The following is a 23183-nucleotide window of genomic DNA, read 5'->3' as shown; positions in this document are numbered from 1 at the left end:
TGTTGCCGGTTCTAATCCCGGCAGCTCCACTTCCTCTCTGTCTCTCCTCCTCTCTGTATATTTGACTTTGTGATAAAAATAAAATAACTCTTTAAAAAAATTAAATACAGATGAGGGCATGCTTTGTGGCACAGTAAACTAAGCTACTGTTTAAGACACCTTCATTCCCTAACAGAGTGCCTGGATTTGACTCCTGCCTCTGCTTCTGATTCAGCTTCCTGCTAATACACATCTGGGAAGTAGAGTTCCTGCCACCCACCTGGGAAACTTAGATAAAAGTCCTGGCCCCTGGCTTTGGCCTAGCCTTGGCTGATGCAGGGCTTTGGGAAGTGAACCAGCAAATAAAAATATCTCTTTCCCTGTCTGTCTGGCTTTCAAATACAAAAAAAAAAGAACCAAATAAGCACATTTAAGAATTAATAACAGATGCATGAAAGACTTAAATTAGCTTTTAAAATTTACTAAAATACTCCAGGAAAATATTTTCAAATCCCATGATGGAAAAGAACAAACTAAACTGAGTAACTTTGAAACAACTCACAAGCAAAAAGTTGTATAACTTTACCTATGAGGCGTTACCTTATGTGCTCGCCAAATAGAATTAAAAGCAAACTACGAGGGAAAATCTGCAATAAACATCACAGATTTAAGTGTGCATATCTTTAGTATGCAGAGATTCACACAAATTGATTTTACAACCACTAAGAACCGGTAGAGGGCAAAACCAGGTAATTCACCAAAAAGCAATAGTTAGAAGTGCCCTGTCTCTCACATTCATAAATAAAATACGTCCTTATCGCTTCAGTGCTCAATTCCGTTCATCTTGAGCAGAAGTGAGAAGTGCCAAGCCTGAGGTTGGAGCCCTGGCTGGATCCCTGGCTTGGAGACAGAGGAGGCCCCTGACTAGCAATGAAGGGCAGCCCCCCACCCCCAGGCAGCTGACAGCCAGCAACAATGGGAGGGAATTAAGTTCCACTGTTAGATTTTCTTGGATGTGAATTCTTCCCAGCACTTTCGGATAACAGCCCCGCTGACCCCTTGATCTATGCTTTGTGATAATCTTGGGTGTGGCGAACACAGCCAAACCTACTCAGACTTCTGACCTGTGGAACTGGGGATGTTGCCTTAAACTAAGTTTGTGAAGTTTTGCTAGGTGTTCATAAAAAAGGAACACCCTCTTTGCTTGATCCAGTGGTCCTGCTTGCAAGAATTTGTCCTGAAGATTTGCCATCGACAATAAAAAAAAAAGTATTACAAGATTTCATTCCAACATCACTTTAAAGCTGGAAAATAAAGACACCAGGTGGAGAAGATTGACTATATTAATGTGATACACATTTAAGCTGTAAAAAGAAAAGAGGAATGTTTCTATGAACTGGTATGGAATAATTTCCAGATTATATTAAATGAGGAAGTTAAAATGCAGAAAAGCATATGAAATGTTCTTTCACATTTATGAAAGATTATATTATTGTGTGCCGGTAACGCCCGCGTCGCCCCGTACCCCGAGCCGAGCGGAGGGACTAGGGTTAAAAAAAGACAACACACAAGACAACACAAGACAACACGCAGTGGGTCACTCTTGTAAACAGAGTGCCGTTTATTTGGGGTCAGCCTGCATCTTTTATAGTCTGCCTAGTCCCTCCCAGTATTATCCCAATGTTCAAGCAACTCCTAAGCTCCCCTGGGGGCATCTTAACAAAGGGGAAGCAGGGAAGAGGAACTTGCATTCAAGCCAGGGGCTAAATGTATCAGGCCAAGAGTGCCCATTCTGTTACCCCTTAGAAACAAGGTAAGCTGTGGAGTTAACCCTTGGGATACCGGGGCCTACAATTGTGATATGGGGAAATCAGTGGGGGAAGGGGGTTTAGAGTGCGTGAAGGGAACTGTGGAACTGTATCATAAAATAATAATAAAAAGAAGATATGTCAAAAAAAAAAAAAGAGAAGAAAAAGAAAGACAGGAAGTGTAGACATTGTTGTAGTGGTTAAGAATCCAATTGGGATGCCACATCCTGTATCACAGCTACCTGTGTTAGGACCCCCAACTGCCTGTGTTAGGGTCCCAGCTGCCTGTGTTAGGGTTCAGCTTTGTTCCTCATTCCGGCCTGCTACTGAAGTAGCAACAATGGTTCAAGTTGTTGAACCACTGCCACCTACATGGGAGAGTTCAGTTGAGTTCCTGGTTCCCAGTGTTGGCTTGTGGCTTGACCCAGGACTGCTACTGGCCCATCAAGTTGGCTCCATGGCTAAATCATCACCCTTCAAGCTCCTGGTGCCATAAGGGTGCTAGTTTGTGTCCTGGCTGCTCCACTTGTCTTCCAGCCCCCTGATTGTGGTCTGGGAGATGTCCCAAAGCCTTGGGACTGTGCACCTGCGTGGGAGACCTGGAAGAGGCTCCTGGCTCCTAGCTTTGGATTGGCTTAGCTCTGGCTATTGTGGCTATTTGTGGAGTGAACCAGTGGATGGAAGATCTTTCTCTTTCTCTTTCTCTCTATAAATCTGATCTGTCTTTCCAATAAAAATAAATAAATCTTTTTTTAAAAAAGTGAACCAGCAAATGACAGTACATGTACTCTCCCTCTTTCTTTCCCTGTCACTCAAATAAGTAAATGCATTTTGAAAGGCTTTTGCTTATCGTTACGAAATGGAGCATAAGAATGAACTAGAAAACAGGGTGGTTGCTTACCCAAAATGGGCAGAGGGGAGTAGAAGCGAGCCACAGCACTCTTAATAGGAGGGGACTTCAAAAGCTCACGGAAGGAGCAGGCTTTGGCATGGTGATCAAAGTCACTGGTGGAATTGTTCATATCTCGTGTTGGAGTGCCTGGTTTGGGTCCTGGCTCTTACTTCGGAATCAGTTTCCTGCTAATGAGCATCTTGGGAGGCAGGAGGTGGTATATAAAATATTTAAGTCCCTTCCACTTATGAGCGAGTCTCCAGCGAGTTCTGGGCTTCTGATTGCAGCCTGGCCCAGTCCTGGCTGTGGCACGGATTCAGCAAATGGAAACCTGTGTCTCTCTCGTTTTCTTTGTCTCTGTCTTTCAAATACAATAATAAAGCAATGGAAGAGAAACATAAGAAACTCATAAAATGCAATCAAGAGATAAATTTATATGGGATTTATATGAAATCGATAGCCTGTTTCCAGGTCTTGGAAACAGGTATTGTGTAAAGTTGTAGGCAGATTTCAGAGGGTTTTTTAGCATCAAAATATGTATTTAATTCCAGTTACCCGCAACTTTTTGAAGTACCCTTTTTGTATAGTTTCAACTTCTGAAAGCATCGCAAATCTTTAAAAAAAAAAAAAAGGATAAATAAATCGGTAAGAGAGGAAACGTGGCAAACTAAAATGGAAACAATAAAATTAATTATATTTCAGATGAATACCTCAGCCACACTGGAAGAAAAAAAAATAAATTCAAGTATCTAATACAGTATTTGCCTATATCACATCAGCGGGGGGCAAAAGGTAGTGTTGGAGAGCAAGAACTGCCGAAAGGGCCCGTCATGATAGCATAGTGGTTAAGGTCCTCGCCTTGCATGCCTGGGATCCCATATTGGCGCCGGTTCTTATCCCAGCAGCCCTGCTTCCCATCCAGCTCCTGCTGTGGCCTGGGAAAGCAGTCGATGATATCCCAAAGCTTTGGGACCCTGCACCCGCGTGGGAGAACCAGAAGAAACTCCTGGCTCCTAGCTTCGGATTGGCTCAGCTCCAGCCATTGCAGCTCACTTGGGGAGTGAATCAGCAGACAGAAAATCTTCCTCTCTGTCTCTCCTCCTCTCTGTATATCTGACTTTCCAATAATAAATAAATAAAAATCTGTGCTCGCTTCGGCAGCACATATACCAATAATAAATAAATAAAAATCTTTTTTTAAAAAAACTGCCAACAAAGCCTGGATTCTTTTGAACAGCTCTGATGCTTGCAACGGTATAGACATCCAGAAGTATAACGTAGGCATAAACTAATGTGTGTTTTCAAAAAAGATGATTTATTTTCCATTGGACAATCAGATCTACAGAAAGGAGAAACAGAGAGAAAGATTTTCTGTCTGCCGGTTCACTCTCCAAGTGGCCACAACAGCCAGAGCTCAGATGATCTGAAGCCAGGAGCTTCTTCTGGGTCTCTCACACAGGTGCAGGGTCCCAAGGCTTTGGGTCATCCTCAAATGCTTTCCCAGGTTACAAGCAGGGAGCTGGATGGGAAGTGGAACAGCTGGAATTAGAACCAGCACCCATATGGGATCTTGACGCATGCAAGGCAAGGACTTTAGTCACTAGGCTACCACACCAGACCCAAACTAATGTGTTTGTAAAAATTACTTTGAAAGTTAATTGGAGAGAAGTTTTCTATTTACTGATTGACTCTTCAGATGGCTGCAATGGCCAGGCTGAGCCAGGAGCTTCTTTGGAGTCTTCCACAGGGTCCAAGCACTTGGGTCATCCTCTGTTGCTTTCCCAGGCTCCTTAGAGATTTGGAAGTGAGCAGCAAAGACCTGAACTGGTGCCAATACAGGATGCCAGCACTGCATGTAGCACTAGCTAGTCCACAATGTTATTCTAAGCGAGTCTGTTGATGTGTTGGAAGCCACATTTCTCACATAGAAAGAAAGGAAGAATGTAAAATACGGAATGGCAGAGCAAGAAATCACCCTCTGGAGGGACTGGTATAGTGGCACAGCAGGTTAATCTGCTACTCGGAATGTTGGGCATCTCACATTGCAGCACCAGTTTGAGTCCTGGCTGCTCTAATTTCCATTAGCTTCCTGCTGATGGTTTTGGGGAGCAGCAAGTGATGGCTCAAGTACGTATGTTTCTGCCTTCCAAATAAATAAATAAATATTTGAAAAAATAGAATCCCATAGAAGGTGTTAATATATGATACTTAATATATATATGCATATTTGTATGTTTATGTCACTTACACATACTATGAATATGCATGAGTACATATTGTATGTTACACAATGCATATTCTTTCTCGGTTAAATGAAGTGAGGAATAAAGCCTCTAATACCACAAGCTTAATCTCTGATATCACTCAGCATCATCAGGACCCGGAACCTATTAGAGAAATGGTTGGTATTCAAGGATAGTAGAAGACATGAAGACATGAAACGGACAAGCAAGGATGTAACTTTAAAAAAATGGGGTTATAGCGATTCCCCACTGGTAACTCTAGGATAATGTTTTAAAGACTTATTTATTTTTATTGCAAAGTCAGACATACAGAGAGGAGGAGAGACAGAGAGGAAGATACTCCGTCTGATGATTCACTCCCCAAGAGGCTGCAACGACTGGAGCTCAGCCAATCTGAAGCCAGGAGCCAGGAACCTCCTCCAGGTCGCTCAAACAGGAGCACGGTACCCAGGTGTTGGGCCGTCCTCTACTGCTTTCCCAGGCCACAGCAGGGAGCTGGATGGGAAGCAGGGCCACTGGGATTAGAACCGGCGCCCATATGGGATCCCAGGCACGTTCAAGGTGAGGGCTTTAGCCGCTAGCCCATCACGCCGGGCCTACACGAGGAGAATTTTAACATCAAAATAATTTAAACAGTAAACTATAAACCATTTTTTAAAATAGAACTATAGGGCCTGGTACAGTGGCTTAATTGGCTAATCCTGCTTTCAGGCATTGGGATCTCATATGGACACCAGTTCATGTCCCAGTTCCTCCACTTCCCATTCCTCGAGCTCCGTGCTTGTGGCCTGGGAAAGTTATAAAGGATGGCCAAAAGCCTTGGGACCCTGCAAGCTCTCTTCAGTTGAACATAAGGAAAAGATCCTTAAATGTGCACGTGAAAAACATCAACTGACATATAAAGGAATGCCAATTAAACTCACAGAAGATCTCTCACAGGAAACTCTACAGACAAGAAGAGAATGGAGTGACATATTCCAGATTCTAAAAGAAAAAATTGTTGGCCCAGGATAACGTACCCAGCAAAACTTTCCTTTGTCTTTGAAAATGAAATAAAATTCTTCCACAATAAAGAAAGGTTAAAAGAATATGCCTCTTCCAAGCTCACCCTACAAAGGATACTTCAAGATGTTCTCTTGGGACATAGCACCCACCAAAAATAGCACCCACCAAAACCAAAGGTAAATGCAAAGAACATCTCAGTAAAGTAACAACAGAAAACTAAATCAATGAACAACCCATTGCTAAAATGACAGGACCAAGTTAACACCCATTCATATTAACCCTGAATGTAAATGGCTTAAACTCATCAATCAAACGTCGTAGATTAGTAGATTGGATTAAAAAACAAAGCCCATCTGTTTGTTGGCTACAGGAGACACATTTCATCAACAAAGATCAGTGAAAACTGTATCTCATGGATTTTGATGGGTTTTTTGTCAGTTTCATCTCTTCAAAACTTTTTACTCATTAATTTCTTCAATGACTCATAGATCATACAGCAGCAGCACTGTCTTCAAGAAGGGTCTTGATTTTCTTTTTCATTTCGTCAGCGACACATTAGTCATTCAGTAGCATGTTACTTAACTTCATGGTGTTGTTAATTCTTTTTTCTTCCTGTTGTTGATTTTGTTTTGTGGCTTTTCATTTGAGGGGATGTACAGTAACTGTGTAATGGAGACTATCATATCCAGATGTGAGGATACAATGCGGTATGCATTTCTACTTCCAGACAAAGATGGACTCCCAACGAAACTGTTTACCATGTCTTGACAATAGGATGCTGGACTCTCTGCCATTGTCCATGCCCACGCTGATGGACATATGACTGTGTATGAAGAACTATATTGTAATAATGATATAGGGGAACTCAGGGGGGAGGGAATTGGGGAGGGGATAAGGGAAATCCCAGAGCCTATGGAACTGTATCATAAAATCATAACAATTAAAAGAAGTGAATTTTTAAAAAAAAAATTGTTTAAAAAAAGCTCTGATTATAGTGGTGGTCGCTGTATGTTGGATCCCACTCTGAGAAACAGACATTTAGTGTTATACTATGTGGTGTGCTGTTTGTAATGTAGAAGTTAAAAAAATTATTTTTTATGATAAGACTATAACTCAATACCATGAGACTCTGAATATCAAATTTTCAAAATATGCATAGATTTCAAATTTTTTTTCACAGCAAAATAAACATATTTGGATTCCATTTTTCATGAAGTCTAACATTTATTTATTTGAAAAGCAGAGAGATAGAGAGGGACATTTTCCACCAAGGTCCAGGGATTGGTCCAGCCAAAGCCAGGATCCTAAAAAACCATCTAGGTTTCCCAGGTGGATGATGGAAACCCAAGCGCTCAGGCCATTCTCTGCTGCTCTCCCAGGTGTATTAGCAAGGAGCTGCTTCAGAAGTGGAGCGACAGGACTCAAAGCTGGGCCTGTATGGGATGCCAGCGCTGCAGTCAGGCAGCCTAACCCCCTGGGCTGCAACGCTGGCCCCTGTCGGTGAGTACTTTGATTTATGCTAACAGATCACTGGAGAGAAGGAAGGGTGAACGCTGAGGGCAAGCTGGCAAACACGGTGAGGGTGCTAGAGTTAGCAAATCCTCATTTTGCAAGCATGATGGTGAAGATTGGATTAGGCAAAAGTCATCAGTGGATGCAAGTTCTGGCGTGCAATTTAGGTAGAAGACACAGTATTTGCATGGCCTCCTACACGACTAATTAGTTTCAAAGGAAAAACAAACAGCAAAAATTAGATGATGACGTATTTGGGAGTGAGAGGCCATGGTGTATTTAATTCACTTTAAGATGGCTTTAGGGGCAAATGTGTTTTTATATTGTGTTATTTTCATGTTTGCAATTATTTGTAAGTTTACAATTACTTCTGAATAATTTACAAAAGAAAAAAAAAATAACGAAGTCACTTGGTGAAAGTCTCAGAACGAGACAGCACAGGGGCTGATCCAGCAGTCACGGGGAGGTGACCTCTCATTGATCAGGTGCGGCCGCAGAGGGCACTGCCTGTCCCAGTGCGCAACCCCCAGCCAGGCGGAGGCAGGCTCAGGCAGACCTGCAGCGCTCCCTTCAAGCTCCTGCCTCAGTTCTTGGCGTGTGAACTTGCTTCCCTGGGGCTTGTGCCTGGCTGCAGTCCCGGAAGTGAACCCCATCCCGGGACCCCGCCCTCTAGTTTTCTTCTGCCTGGTGTGCATGCCCTGCCCTGGTTGTGACTCCTCAGGGCTCCTTAATGACTCAGGGCTCTGGCTTCCCGCTCCAGGACCCCACCCGGCTCATGCTCTGCCCTTCCAGCTGAGGCCCCACAAAGGGAACAACGCAAGCGTTAAACCCAGAGCGTGTCAAGAACCCCTTCCCTGCCTGGCGAAAGGATATCTGGGAACGTCTGTGATACCAGCTACCAACCCGGACACTGCAGATGTGTGATGCTGCATGTGTTTAACGGGGGGCAACCTGGGGAACTCTGGGGAATGACCTGCTGAGCATCCTCAGAGTACCCGTCCTACTCAGCACCACACAGGCCACTCCTCAGAGTCAGCGGGTCCTACCGCTGATTTAGCCAGGGTGATTGGAGAACCTCAGGAAGGAACGCAGCTTGGGATCCCATACTGGTTTCTGTTCCAGCTGCTCCATTTTGGATCCAGCTTCCTGCTAATACGCCTGATAAGCAGTAGAGGATGTACCTGAATCACTGCCACCCTTTGTGGGAGACCTGGATGGAATTCCTGGACCCTGATTTGATCTGGCCTGGTCTTGGCTGTTTGCAGGTGTTTGCAGAGCAAATCTGTAGGTGGAAGACCTCTCTCTTTTTTCGCTCTCTCAGTCTTTCCAATAAATAAACGAATCTTAAAAAAAAAAAAAACTAGAAAAATACAAATTAAAACCATGGTGAGATACCAGTTCACAGCCATTAAGATAGTTACTATTAAAAGAGAGAGAGAAATCTAAAAAAAAAAAAAAAAAAAAGAAAAGAAAAATCACAAATGTTGGCAAATATGTGGGGAAATTGGAACCACATTGTATGTGACCGGGGGGAGCCCAAAATGGTGTTATTACCGTGGAACACAGTTGGGCATTCCTTCAAAAAGTTAGAGAATTGCACAGTGATTCAGCAATCCATTTCTAGGTATCTACTCAAATGAGCTAAATCAGACTCAAGCAAATGCTAGTATGTCAGTTTTCATCACAGCATTATCTCCATCAGCCAAAAGGTGGGAACAAGCCACGTGTTCACTAATAGACGGGCAGATAAACAAAACGTGGTCTACAGGCGCGATGCAATGCTATTCAACCATAATAAAAGGACTGATATGCTCCAATTTTTACATTTTTATTTTTAATATTGTTTGCATAGTTGAAAGGGATGCATGCCCCTGTGGGCCTCTGATGAGGAGGGTCAAGATGAGGAGGAAGGTGAGTGGGACAAATATTTCAGTTCTTTTTTTCTTCTTCCTGTTTATGCAGATGAGGAGAGCCAATGAGGAGGGAGCCCACTTCTTCCTGCCAAACTGCATCAGTGCCTGAGGATGGAGAGGGCCATTTGATGTTGCCTTAGAGATCCTAATGTGGGGAAGAATGTTCTAAAGGTGCTGCTTGAGTGTGCTTGATAGTTCTGAGACATTGTTGGCTTCATTGCCATCGTCTGACCAGGTCTACTATCCACAACCCTAGACATTTGCTGGAAAGCATAGCCAGGAGAATTGTTTAACCTGTTCTGCTTTCCAGATATTTTTTTTAAAGATTTATTTATTTTTATTGGAAAGGCAGATATACAGAGAGGAGGAGAGACAGAGAGGAAGAACTTCCATCTGATGATTCACTCCCCAAGCAGTCGCAATGGCTGGAGCTGATCCGAAGCTAGCAGCCTGGAGCGTCTTCCAGGTCTCCCACGTGGGTGCAAGGTCCCAAGGCTTTGTGCCTGCTTTCCCAGGCCACAAACAGGGAGTTGTATGGAAAACACGGCCACTGGGATTAGAAACGGCACCCATATGGGATCATGGCGCATTCAAGGTGAGGACTTTAGCCACTGAGCTATCACGCCAAGCCCTGCTTCCCATATTTTAATGAGGTACTTGATGTTCTCTGTTGGCTTAGATGAGCTGGCTGTCAAGTCTGTCACGTGCATTTGGGTATGTTCTCTATTGCACACGCATCCGCAATTGAAGAGGCCCAGTCATGATATTTATACTCCTAGAGAGGAGCACTTATCTTGTGATTTTTCTGAGACTGGGGTTTGAGTCCAGCAGTCTAGTTGGGGAGTCCCCCAATAAACCTCACCTGGTTTATTTACCTCAGACTTGACTCTTGTGTGTGCCAGCCAGTGCAGGATCAGGTTTGGTCCATCACCAGCCAATTCACACACCAGAGGATGCAGCTACCTGGTAAGTTCTGCCACAGCCTTATCTCTCGTGTGAACTGGTAGGTACTATGACCTAGCCCAGCTTGTCACGCCCAGCCCTCATACACCCCAGTGGGTGCTACAGCCTAGTTGGGGTGATCCCCAATAACCCTACCAATTCTACCCTCAGCCTTGATTTTGGCACGTGCTGGCAGTTACTGTAACCTACTCCAACCCATCCTGTATCCCATCTGGCTTTCACATACACCCATGGGTACTGGGGCTTAACTCAGTATGACCTGTCCCCAGATCCATACCACACACATGCCAATGGGTGCTGTTACCTTGTCCAGTCTGGCCTGTTTTCAGTCCTGGTTTTCATGCTCACCAGTGGAAGATGTATTCTAGCAAGAGAATCTCCAAAGTTCTTCTACCAGGCCCATTCCCAGCCTCAGCTCTTGTGCATGCCAGCAGGTGCTATGGCCCAAGTCTGACATGACCCATCCCTAGTCCTGGCACTTGCCAGTGGGTGCTACAGTCTAGTCCAACCTTGCCTGCCCCCGGACCCACCTCTCATGTGAACCTATAGACAGGTGATGCGAATTAACTCAGTTTGCCCTGCACCTATTTCGGCTTTCATGTACATCAGTGTGTGCTGTAGCCCTGCCCTGCCTGGCCTGCTTTCAGTTTCAGCTCTCATGCTCACCAGCAAGAGCAGTGCCTAAATACTGAAGAGTCCCCAAAGTTCCCCTACAAGGCCCACTTCTAGCCCCGGATCTTGTATGTGCTGACAGGTACTGCGGCCCAGTCTGGCATGCCCTGCCCCGCCGGCCTCAGCCCTCGCCAGCAAGTGTTGCATCCTAGCCCCGCCTGCTGATATGAGTGAATCTTTAAAAACACTTTCCTTATTAACACAGTCAGAAGCAAATGGAGAAACACTGTATGATTCTCCTTGCACAAGGTACAAAGAATGGGCAAATACATGAGGATCCAGGTTAGCATGGGTTGGGGTTGGAAAATGGAATGCTACTGTTTTTATCATGTGAATAGTTTCAATCGGACAGAAAAATCTCTGGAAATGTGAGTGTACAAAGTTGAAATTTGCACAGTATCTAATGCAGCTGAACGGAAGCCTCAAATGGTCCAAGTGACCGTGTGTTGCACAGATTTCACTAGTATGTTTAAAAACATGGATGGGGCTCGGCGGCGTGGCCTGGTGGCTAAGGTCCTCGCCTTGATCCCATATGGCCTCTGGTTCTAATCCCGGCAGCTCCACTTCCTCTCTATCTCTCCTCCTCTCAGTATATCTGACTTTGTAATAAAAATAAAATAAATCTTAAAAAAAAAAAAAAAACATGGATGAGGGCAAAGGGCTTGTGCTAAGGTCTGGAATAGACCACAGCAATCTTATGAACTCTCAAAGTTGAACTGCTGAGGGCTTTCTTCCAGGACAGCACCCCACCAAGAAGAAACAGCTGGAAGCAATATGCAAATTGAAAAGAACAAGGACAATGCCAGAAAATGAAAAAGAAAAGTCGAGGCAAGGGCTTTAAAGAGCTAGTTTGAAAATAGCATTGACCTGGGCCCGGCGGCGTGGCCTAGCAGCTAAAGTCCTCGCCTTGAAAGCCCCGGGATCCCATATGGGCGCCGGTTCTAAACCCGGCAGCTCCACTTCCCATCCAGCTCCCTGCTTGTGGCCTGGGAAAGCAGTCCAGGACGGCCCAATGCTTTGGGACCCTGCGCCTGCGTGGGAGACCCGGAAGAGGTTCCTGGTTCCCGGCTTCGGATCGGTGCGCACCGGCCCGTTGCGGCTCATTTGGGGAATGAATCATCAGACGGAAGATCTTCCTCTCTGTCTCTCCTCCTCTGTGTATATCTGGCTGTAATAAAAAAAATGAATAAATTAAAAAAAAAAAAGAAAAGAAAATACCATTGACCTGCAGTGCATCAAATCTGTGTTATAACTCCTGAACTCAACTCATTGGCCCTAAGAGCCATCATAAGCAGTATGAAAATCAGCAGGCGTGGCTGTAGTCCCCTAGCAGAACAGAACAGGTGGCGGCAGGTGTTTGGTGCTATGGCTAACACATCAGTTAGGACAACTCTGACTCTAGGTTCTTGCTAAAATGGCCGCCCTGGGAGGCAACAGTGAAGATCCAAGTTACTGAGTCCTTGCTGCCCAGGTAGGAGACCTGTGTCAAGTGCCAGGCCCTTGGAGTGAACCAGCACATGGGAGACCTCTTTCCTTCAGATACGCAAATGCAAAGAAACAAATACATAGAGCCAACAAGGAGGAAGAGGTAGCGTTTGTCGATCTCTGGCCTCAAAGTGTGGAAGGGGAACAGAGACAGTAGCCATCTCAGTTTTGACTATTATAGGAAAACAACAAAAGGGGGATTTTTTTTTTTTGAAGTTAGAAAAACCATTCAGAGCCACACACTTCTACAAGCTGCAGAAAATGAATCCCACACACACACAAAAAATTATTGAGGCTAAGTGACATACTAAGCTTTTTTGTTAAGACTTATTTTTATTTGAAAGAGTTACAATGGAAGCAGAAGGAGACACCCACACACCCACACACAAAGAGGGAGGTAAAGAGAGAAAGGAGAGGCCTCTCATGTGCTGGGTCACTCTAAAAGGCCGCAAGAGCTGGAGCTAGGCTGGTCTGAAACTCCTTCTCGGTCCCACATGTGGGTGCAGGGGTCCAAGCAGCTGGGCCGTCTTTCACTGCTTTTCCATTAGCAGGGAGCTGCATCTGAAGTGGAGCAGTTGGGTCTGAACCAGAGTCCATATGGGATGCCGGCACCACAGATGGAGGCTTAAAGTGCTATGCCATGATTCAGGCCCCAGTAAGTCATTCTTAAAAAGAAATAAAGAGCAAACCTGGTCCCTACAAGGACAATAGGACACAAGATAATAGGACACCAGATGCACAGGCCTCCCAAGAGAGCTCAGACCCACTATATTGGTAAACTACCGTACGGTGGTGTGATTGGCCCACAAAAAACTATACTTAATGTACACAACTTGGTGCGTTTCAAGATAAATATGTTTGTGAACCCATCATCACAATGTATATCACAAACCTACTCAGAACTTCTCCCAAGTTCTGTCCACTCTCTTGATTTGTGTTACTTTATGGATGAGACCATCAACCTAAGAGCCACCCTCATCTCAGCAGATGCTTTGGGTAACAGTTCAGTTTTAACTGTGGGCTCTGTGCTGTACGCAGCACCTCTCTAGGACTCATTCATCATTTTTTTAATCTCCCTAAAGGACTCAATATGTACAAAGAGGGAGAGGTCCTAAACATGCTCACCTATACTGTTGACATATATCTGTTAGAATTATAGAGTTAGACCACCTGAAAAACAGCCAGGTTCAGCGAAAACATGCTTCAATGCTATAAACTGCTAAATAGTAACATTGAAATAGACAAGAGACAGCTGAATAGCCATCTAAGCCATTTTAAGGTGTATAGAACATGGTTGAATGTAAACCAAAATTGAAATGTCTATGAAGAAGTCATAGGTTGTGGTTGAGAACCTGCATTTTCCTATTAACATATTGGTTAATCAATACCATGTTAATTAATGCCATAATGTTGTAAATGGTTGGAAATATTATGTTGGGGCTTTTAATTGATTGGGATGATACTCTGCCGGCTCTACCTTCAGACCAGAGATGGTCTCACCAAGAACCCATTGAACTTACCAGGACAATAAGATGCTGGACTTTATGCTTGGTAAATACCTCCAATGAAAGAATGTCAACTGAATTTGAACTATGGAAATGCAACAAGGTGGAGCAATTCGCCGTGGGGGGAGGGTGGGGGGAATCCCAGTGCATAAAAAAATGTATGACATAATGCAATGTAATTAATTTTTTTAAAAATGAAATGCAATTTAAAAAAAAAAAAAAAAAAAAAAAAAAAACAACCAAAGAGGGAGAGGGGCTCAACGCTTGGGGCCACCCACCTTGTAGCGGGCAAGCCCTTGCTCAGCTCCTCTCCTATGATCTTGGCGTACATGTGTGTGTGTCCCAGTGTTGTTGCTTTTTTAAAAAAAATATTTTTAAAAAGATTTATTTTTTTTATTTGAAAGGCAGCATTACACAGAAAGGAAATTGAGAGAGAAAGAGAGAATCTCCCATTCATTGCTTCACTCTCTACATGGCCACAATGCGGTGACCTGGTCCAAAGCTGGGAGCTGGGAGCCACCTCTGGGTCACCCTTGTGGGGTCCAAGGATTTGGAACATCCTCTGCTGTTTTCTTAGGAGCATTAACAGGGAGCTGGATTCGAAGCAGAGCAGCTAGGACACACACCAGTACCCATGTTGTGCTCCGCCAGTGCTATAAGTGAAGACTTAGCCTGCCGTGCCATGGTGCCACCCACTACTCTACACTGCCCCTCCCATTTTGAGCCTGTTTTTGATCAACTTCAGGGCTTGTTTGTCCTTGGAGAACTGGAGCAGTTCCAAGGCCCTGTGATGTAGTCACACACCTCTCAGATCATGTTTCACTTGAAGTAGATGTCTTGGAGAGGCACACTCTGGGCTTGCCAGGTGCCTGGTCACCCTATGACCATGCTAAGTTCCAGCACCATGGGATGGCACAGAACTCCCCCTATTCTGTGGCTGCTGCAGCGGAAGGCTATTCACCTTGCCTACCCTTTGTGCCCCGTGACTGATACCTCCCTATTTGGTGGTGGGGCGGGGAGGTCAGCATCGCGGGGTAATGTGTCAGACCTCTGCACCAACCCATGTAAGCACAGGTTCACGTCCCAGCTGCTCCACTTCAATCTTTGCTAATGTGCCTGGGAAAATACTGAAAGATGGCCCAACTGCTTGGGCTGCTATACCCATGTGAGAAAACTGAAAGAAGCTCTTGGCTTGGGTCTGACCCAGCCCGGGCTATTACAGCCATTTGCGGAAGATTCTCTCTGTCTCTCTTCTTCTTTGTAATTCTTTTACATAAATAAAAAGTAAATCTTTTTCTAAAATGGAATTTATTTATTTTTATTGGAAAGGCAGATACACAGAGAGGAGGAGAGACAGAGAGGAAGATCTTCCGTCTGATGTTTCACTCCCCAAGTGAGCTGCAACGGTTGGTGCGCGCCGATCCGAAGCCAGGAACCAGGAACTTCCTCCGAGTCTCCCACGCGGGTGCAGGGTCCCAACACATTGGGCCGTCCTCGACTGCTTTCCCAGGCCACAAGCAGGGAGCTGGATGGGAAGTGGAGCTGCCGGGATTAGAACCGGCGCCCATATGGGATCCCGGGGGGTTGAAGGCGAGAACTTTAGCCACTAGGCCACGCCGCCGGGCCCTAAAATGGAATTTAAAGACAAGTTTATCTTGCCACCAAAAATTTCAGAAAGCCATGCAGTCTTCTCACAATGTACATTTCCACTAGGTTTTTGAAGAACCTGTGCATATTGCTGTATTGAATATTTCACTTCACACTGTTGTGATCTGATTCTGTATATACACAGTTCAGAGGGCCAATCAGCATGTTCTTGGCATTGTGATAGAACAAGTCCTGGTTCCACAGCGTCAAGCCACAGCTGAGTTCAGTGTTAATGATCACACCAACACTCCTTGTTAATGTGTCTGCTCCTTCTACCTTTCCAAACTTGTCTATTTTTGTTTTTAACCGTGACAAAATACACATGACACAAATTTGCTGCGTTCAACACTGTAGGTGTCTAGTTGCTCAGCATCAGGCATGTTCACACTGTCATGCAATTGCCACCTTCATCTCCATGTCTTATTCATCTTCCCAGACACAAACTCTACACCCCTGGAACACTCACTCCACTTGCCCCCCTTCCCAACCTCTGGAATCCACCGATTCTATTTTGTCTTTATGAATTTGACCATTTTGGTGGAATTAGGCAAAAATTTTTCTCTTTTTGTATCTGGCATATTTCACTTCATTTCATTGTGTAGCACCTGTGAGAATTTCGTTAATTTTTAAGGCACAACAATATTCTTTTTTTTTTTTTTTAAGATTTATTCATTTTATTACAGCCAGATATACAGAGAGGAAGAGAGACAGAGAGGAAGATCTTCCATCCGATGATTCACTCCCCAAGTGAGCCACAACAGGCCGATGCGTGCCGATCCGATGCCGGGAACCTGGAACCTCTTCCAGGTCTCCCACGCGGGTGCAGTGTCCCAATGCATTGGGCCATCCTCGACTGCTTTCCCAGGCCACAAGCAGGGAGCTGGATGGGAAGTGGAGCTGCTGGGATTAGAACCGGCGCCCATATGGGATCCCGGGGCTTTCAAGGCGAGGACTTTAGCCGCTAGGCCACGCCGCCGGGCCCACAACAATATTCTTTTAAACATCCTATAATTTGATTAAAGATGCATTTACTCGGGATCGGCAGCGTGGCCTAGTGGCTAAGGTCCTCGCCTTGATTCCATATGGCTGCTGGTTCTAATCCCGGCAGCCCACTTCCTCTCTCTCTCTCCTCCTCTCAGTATGTCTGACTTTGTAATAAGAATAAAATAAATTAAAAAAAAAAAGATGCATTTACTCGAGAGGTTAGAACAACAAGGAAAGAGAAGGGACAGAGACAGAGAGAAAGAGGAGGAGGGTACTTTCCTTCCGCTGTTCCTCTCCCTAAATGGTTGCTGCACAGAGCTCTGGGACAGGCTGAAGCCGGGAGCCAAGAACGTCTTGGTGTCTGGCTTGGCTCAGGGGCCATCTTCTGCCACCTTTCAGGGTGCGTGAGCGGGACGCTGGATTGGAAACGGAGCAGCAGTCCAGTAGGGGATGCCAAACTTCTTATCCCACTACATCACAACACTGGCCCCTGCACTAATTGTGTCCATCCATGTACCTGCCAGGATTTGTGAGCTGTTTCTACCTTTTGGCTTTTGCAGATAACAATTTTGTAACATGAGTATATATCTTCACAAGTCGCTACTTTGAATTCCTTTAGGAATTCCACAAGTGGAATGATTATAGCATATGGTAATTCCATGGCTGTTACTTTCAGGAACAATCATATTAATTTCCACAGTGGTCATTACATTTCCGTGGGCATAGCAGTTGTAATTTTTCTGTCTCTTCAGGAACACTTAGTACTTTTCAGCGTTTCTGAAAAAGTAAGTCATTGTTGTGGAACTTGTGGTTTTGAAGTGCATTCTTAAAAAAATTATTTTTGCTTCAAAGGCAGATTTGCAAAAAGCAGAAAAGAGAAAGAGGTATCCTTTTTTTTAAAAAAAAGATTTATTCACTTATTTATTTTATTGGAAAGGCAGATATACATGGAGAAGGAGATGTGGAGAGAAACATCTTCCGTTTGCTGGTTCACTCCCCAAGCAGCCACAAAGGCTTGACTGAGCCGATCTGAAGCCAGGAGTCAAGAGCTTCCTCCAGTTCTCCCACGTGGGTGCAGGGTCCCAAGGCCTTGGGGTCATCCTCCACCACTTTCCCAGGCCACAAACAGGGAGCTGGAAGGGAAGAAAAACAGCTGGGATACTAACCAGTGCCCATATGGGATCTTAGTGGATGCAAGGCAAGGATTTAGCCACTAGGCTGTTGTGCCAGGCCAGAGAGAGAGAGAGAGAGAGAGAGAGAGAGAGACAGACAGACAGACAGAGCAAATCTTCCGTCCACTGGTTCACTCCCCAAATGGCCACAGTGGCTACAGCTGAGTCAATCTGCAGCCAGTAGCTGAGAGCTTAATCTGGGTTGCCACACAGGTTCAGGGGTCCAAGGTCTTTTGGTTTATCTTCTGCTGTTTCACAGACGATAAGCAGGGAGCTGAACGGGAAGCAGAGCATCCAGGACACAAACTGGCACCCATATAGAATGCCAGCTCTATCAGGCCATAACACCCATGGGCAAGTGTTGGGGCTGGGAGTGGGTCGCAGCACCCACCTGCGTGCAGGAGAACCAGGGCTGGAGTATATCTGGTAGAGAACCTTTGGGAATACACTCGTGCATGCAAGAGTAGGACTGGGGGCAGGCTGGGCTGGGATAGGTTATAGCACCAGCCAGTGAGTGCTGGGGTTGGGGGCAGGCCACACTAGGCTGGACTATAGCACCTACAGAAATGCATGAGAACTGGAGTTGGGGGCGAACCTAGTTAAGAAATATTTGGGACACCCCTGTTAGGATGCAGTACCCCTGGGCCCGGTGGCGTGGCCTAGCACCGGGATCCCATATGAGCGCCGGTTCTAATCCCGGCAGCTCCACTTCCCATCCAGCATCCCTGCTTGTGGCCTGGGAAAGCAGTCGAGGACGGCCCAAAGCCTTGGGACCCTGCACCCGCGTGGGAGACCTGGAAGAGGTTCCTGCCTCCTGGCTTCAGATTGGCACAGCACTGGCCGTTGCAGTTACTTGGGGAGTAAATCATTGGACGGAAGATTTTCCTCTCTATCTCTCCTCCTCTCTGTATATCTGACTTTGTAATAAAAATAAATAAATTTTTTTTAAAAAAGGATGCAGTACCTTTAGGTGCACAAGAGTCATGGTTGGGTGTGGGTCAGGCTGGGCTAGACCATAGCACTGCTGGTACACAGAAGAACCATGGTTGGGGGCAGGCATGTAGGAATTCGTATGGGTTGCCCTGACTAGGCCGCAGCACCCACCAATGCACATGGAAACTGGGGCTGAGGGCCAGCTGGGCCCGGCTAAGCAACAGCACTACTGGTACACACAAGAATTGAGGCTGGGAGCTGCTTGGCTGCAGCACCTGCCAGGGTACTCAGGAACTTGGCCTGAGGGTGGGCTGGGCTGGTCTAGGCTACAGCATCTGCTGGTGTGAGGGAGAGTCAGGGCTGGGGGTGGGACTGATCAGGCAGCTGTACCCACTGCTATGTGCATTGCTGGTGTAGGCTCAATCCTGAACCAGCTGGCGCACACACACAAGCAAGATCTAAGACCTTCAGGTGAAGTTTCTTCGGCCTCTCCCCAACTAGCCTACTGTGCTTGATCTCTGACCTCAGGAAAATTCACTTAGACCTGTGATATCTGATCCTGGAGCATATGTCACAGGACTGGGCCACCTAAGTTGCTGATTCCCGTGTAAGAATGGAGAACATACCCAGATGAACACGAAACACAAGACAGCCAGCTCATTTAAGCCAACGGAAGATGGAAGGGATAGTTTGGAAACTGCTGCAGGCAAGGCTCTATACAACAAGCCTGTGGGCACACTGAGGTAGACAGGGGCAGATGTCTATGGCTATACCACCCTGAACGCGCCCAATCTCATCTGATCTCGGAAGCTAAGCAGGGTCGGGCCTGGTTCGTACTTGGATGGGAGACACGGGCAGCCAATAGGTCTTAGAGTTTCCCACCTCTGGTGTAACAAAGCTACCAACTTCCTCTCAGAGCACTCGAGACCACTCAAGTACCACTCCTGGAACATTCTTCCCCACATTCGGGACCTCAAACGACTGTCTCCGTCCTAGCATGCTGATGTAGTGTGACAGCAAGCAGCCGTGCGTTTTCTGCCCCACCCCCAAGCCCATGGAAAACTGAAACATTTATCTCACACACTTCTTCCCATCCCTGACCCAGTGCGTCCTAATTGGGTGGAGTGAAACCCTTGTGGGTCTACAACCCTCTCACCTTTATCCAGATGGCGAAAATGACCAAGACTAACCGAGGCCAGAGCCAGAGAGAGAGAGAGAGAGAGAGAGAGAGAGAGAGAAATTGATCCACAGGGGCTTCTGCACACAAGATTATTTCAGTGTGGATGTCTTTTTACTTCCCTTTATTGCTTCAAAAACTCTCCAGAGAACTTCAGTTCTTAGTGTCTACATTGAACAAAAGTGGCATGGACAGTCATGCTTGTTTAGCTCATGACCTTGGAGAAAAGGCCTTCTTAGTTCCTCCACATGAGTCCATTTTCTTTCCTCCTATTTTTGTGAGGCTAAGGTACTTTCCTTAATTTATTTAAATGAGGTGTTGAATTGTGTTTATGCTTTTTCCACATCAATGGAGATGACTGTGTGGGTGTTTTCATCTTTTTGCTAGTGTTGTGTGGTACAAGCACTGCTTTTTTTAAAATTCTATTTGTTGTCATTGTTGCATTCCAGGAATAAAACTCCCTTTGTCACAGGGCACACAGCCAGCACCATGGCACAGCATGCTAAGCCTCCGCCTGAGGCACTGGCATCCGATATGGACATGGGTTCAAGTGCTAGCCACTCCACCTCCAATTCTAATATAGGGCAGTATATGTTGTTCAACATACACATCAATATTCATAAGGGATTTTTTTTGCCTTTAGTTTTCACAATTGTAGTGTCTTTATCTGAGTTTGGTATCAGAGTGAAAATGGCCTCATTAAATGAGTTGGAGGATATTTCCTCTCTTCAATATTTTGGAAGAGTTTAGCGCCCAGCACAACAGCTCAGTGGCTAAATCCTTACCTTGCACCCACCAGGATCCCATATAGGGGTTGGTTCATGTCTCAACTCTCCACTTCCCATCCATACCCCTGCTTGTGACCTAGGAAAGCAGGCAGGATGGCCCAGAGCCTTGGGACCTGCACGTGTGTGGGAGACCCGGGAGAAGCTCCTGGCTCCTGGCTTCGGATCAGCTCAGCTATGCCCATTGTGGCTGCTTGGGGAGTGAAACAGTTGATGGAAAATCTTTTTCTCTCTCTCCTTCTCTCTGTAAATCTGCCTTTCCAATAAAAATAAAGAATCTTTGAAGGAGTTTAGCCTTGGTCTTTTCCGATTTTTCATGATTTGTCTTGGTAGATAAATTTGCTCATCTTGAATATTCAATCTATCAGTGTATAACTACTGATAATATTCTTTTAATATGTGAAAGACAGAACAACACAGACACACCCTTCATCTGTTGCTGCACTGCTCAAAAGGCTGCATCATTCAAGGATAGGGTCGGAAGAAGTCTGGAGCCCAGCAGTAACTGCATCCTGGCCTCCAGCGAGGGTGGCAGGGACCACCCTCTCAGGTGGATTGGCAGGGAACTTGACTGCAAGAGGAGCAGTAGAGACTGAAATTGGCAACCCTATTGAAGATGTTGGCCTTGTAAACCGTGGTAGAATCTACCACACCAGTCTTGATCCTCATACATTTGTTTTCATGGGGCTGATATGGTGGCATAGCAAGCCAATCCTCCACTTGTTAGTGCTGGTATCACATATGGGCACTGGTTTGTATTCCAGCTGTACCACTTGTGATCCAGCTCTCAGTTTATGGCCTGGGAATGCAACGGAGAACAGCCCAAGTCCTCGGGACCCTACACCCACAAGGGGGAGTCAGGAAGAAGCTTCTGGCTCCCAGCTTTGAATCTGTTCAGTTTTAGCCATTGATGTAATTTGGGGAGTGAACGAGTGGATTAAAAAAAAAAAACCTCCTTCTCTCTCCTTTCCTCTTTGTAAAATCCTTCAGATAAAATTAATTCCCAGCCAGGCATGGCTGGGAATCAGCAGTGTCTCCCCGTGCCTCCTTTCTCATTAGTTGCTTGTAGCTGATCATAGCCCCTTCCTCAGTTAATCGGTTTGATTGTTAGAATCTGTTCCTGAAAAACAGGCTTATTCCTTTGCTGTTACTTCATTTCCTTGTTGGCTATCTTTAGAGGGGCTTTCCGTGGTTGCCTAGGTAACCTGCTTAGTATATATACACCTCGTTGAGTTCAGTAGAGTGTGCATTGCTTCACTGGACTTGCATCCTCTGTATCCGATCTTTCTTGGCAGGGTGGTCACACTTTGGGTCCCAGTCTCCTCAGAGGGATCAGCCATAAAAGGCAGAGAATCAGAGAGGGATTCTCCCTGTGTTGGTTCACTCACCAAATGGCCACAATAGGCAGGGTGGAGCTGGGTCTTGGCCAGGAGCCTACTACTCAACTGACTCCCACATGAGTGCAAGGGGTCCCTGGGCACCCCAAGTGCTGCATGCAACTGCTCTGCCAAACACCTTGTTCAAGTTACTTCTTCCATTTCTAGAAAAGTACTAATAATGTGCCTACTTTTGTTTCTGGTTTTAGTAAATCGAGGCTTTTTTTTTTTCTAAGTCAACCAAATGGAGGCAAAATTGTTGATCTTTATGAAGAACTAATTTTTGGTTTTGTTGTCTTTCTTATTGTTTGGCCATTTTTAATTTAGTTAACCTTTTTAAAGTTTTTATTTTATTTGAAAGTCACACAGAGAGGGAGAGATGGAGAAAGATCTTCCATCTGCTGGCTCACTCCCCAAATAGCCACAGTGGACAGTGGACCAGTCTAAAGCCAGGAGGCAGGAGTTTCCTTTTGGGTCTCCCATGTGGGTGCAGAAGTCCAGGACCTTGGGCCATCCTCCACTGCTTTTCCAGGCCATTGGCAAGGGGCTGGATTGGAAGTAGAGCAGTTAGGACTTGAACTGTGCCCACATGGAATGATGGTGCCACAGGTAGAGGATCAACCTGTTACACACGACACTGGCCCCTTATTTATCTACTCTTCAAAAAGATAAAAACAAAAACTCTATTATTTCTATCAGTTTTGGGTTTAGTTTGCTCTCCAATTTTTTTTGCCTCTTCAGGTTAGGTTAATAATTGGAGATTTTCCCCCCCTTATCTTTTTTGAAAAACAGATCTCCTGTTGCGGGGTGCGAGCAAGATCACATCAGACGTGTCTAAGGAGTCTTTATTAACCAAGCTTGGTGATAATAGAGCATACTAGAAATAGCAAATCACAAGTCCATATGGCAATCCAACCAATCATAATCCAACCAATCCAAAGAGGAACAAATGGTCATCATCCTTAAGTCCATCCATTAAGCTGAAGACCTATGTCCCAGCTTCCCCGACAATATAAGTTATCCTAGGAGACATGCAATGAATAACCTGGACACGTATGGATTGGAAGGATCCAATTGCTTGAGCCTTCATGTGCTACCTCCTAAGGTGAGCGTTACCTGGAAGCTGGATTTG

At 45.4% G+C, this 23183-nt stretch overlaps 1 protein-coding gene across 1 annotated transcript in view; it reads right to left on the bottom strand.

Moving 5' to 3' along the window:
• Positions 1 to 7657: 7657 nt before the first annotated feature.
• CRCP (CGRP receptor component) overlaps positions 7658 to 23183 on the bottom strand; it is a 56492-nt gene continuing 40966 nt past the window's right edge. The window contains exon 7 of the transcript XR_009247579.1: positions 7658 to 7671. The gene's annotated coding sequence lies outside the window, so the exon portion shown is untranslated. The remainder of the gene's footprint in view (positions 7672 to 23183) is intronic.

This window comes from Ochotona princeps, chromosome 24 (assembly GCF_030435755.1).
Source record: "Ochotona princeps isolate mOchPri1 chromosome 24, mOchPri1.hap1, whole genome shotgun sequence".
Lineage (NCBI taxonomy): Eukaryota > Metazoa > Chordata > Mammalia > Lagomorpha > Ochotonidae > Ochotona > Ochotona princeps.
The sequence above is the reverse complement of the archived record's forward strand: the minus strand, read 5'-3'. Positions and strand labels throughout refer to the sequence as shown.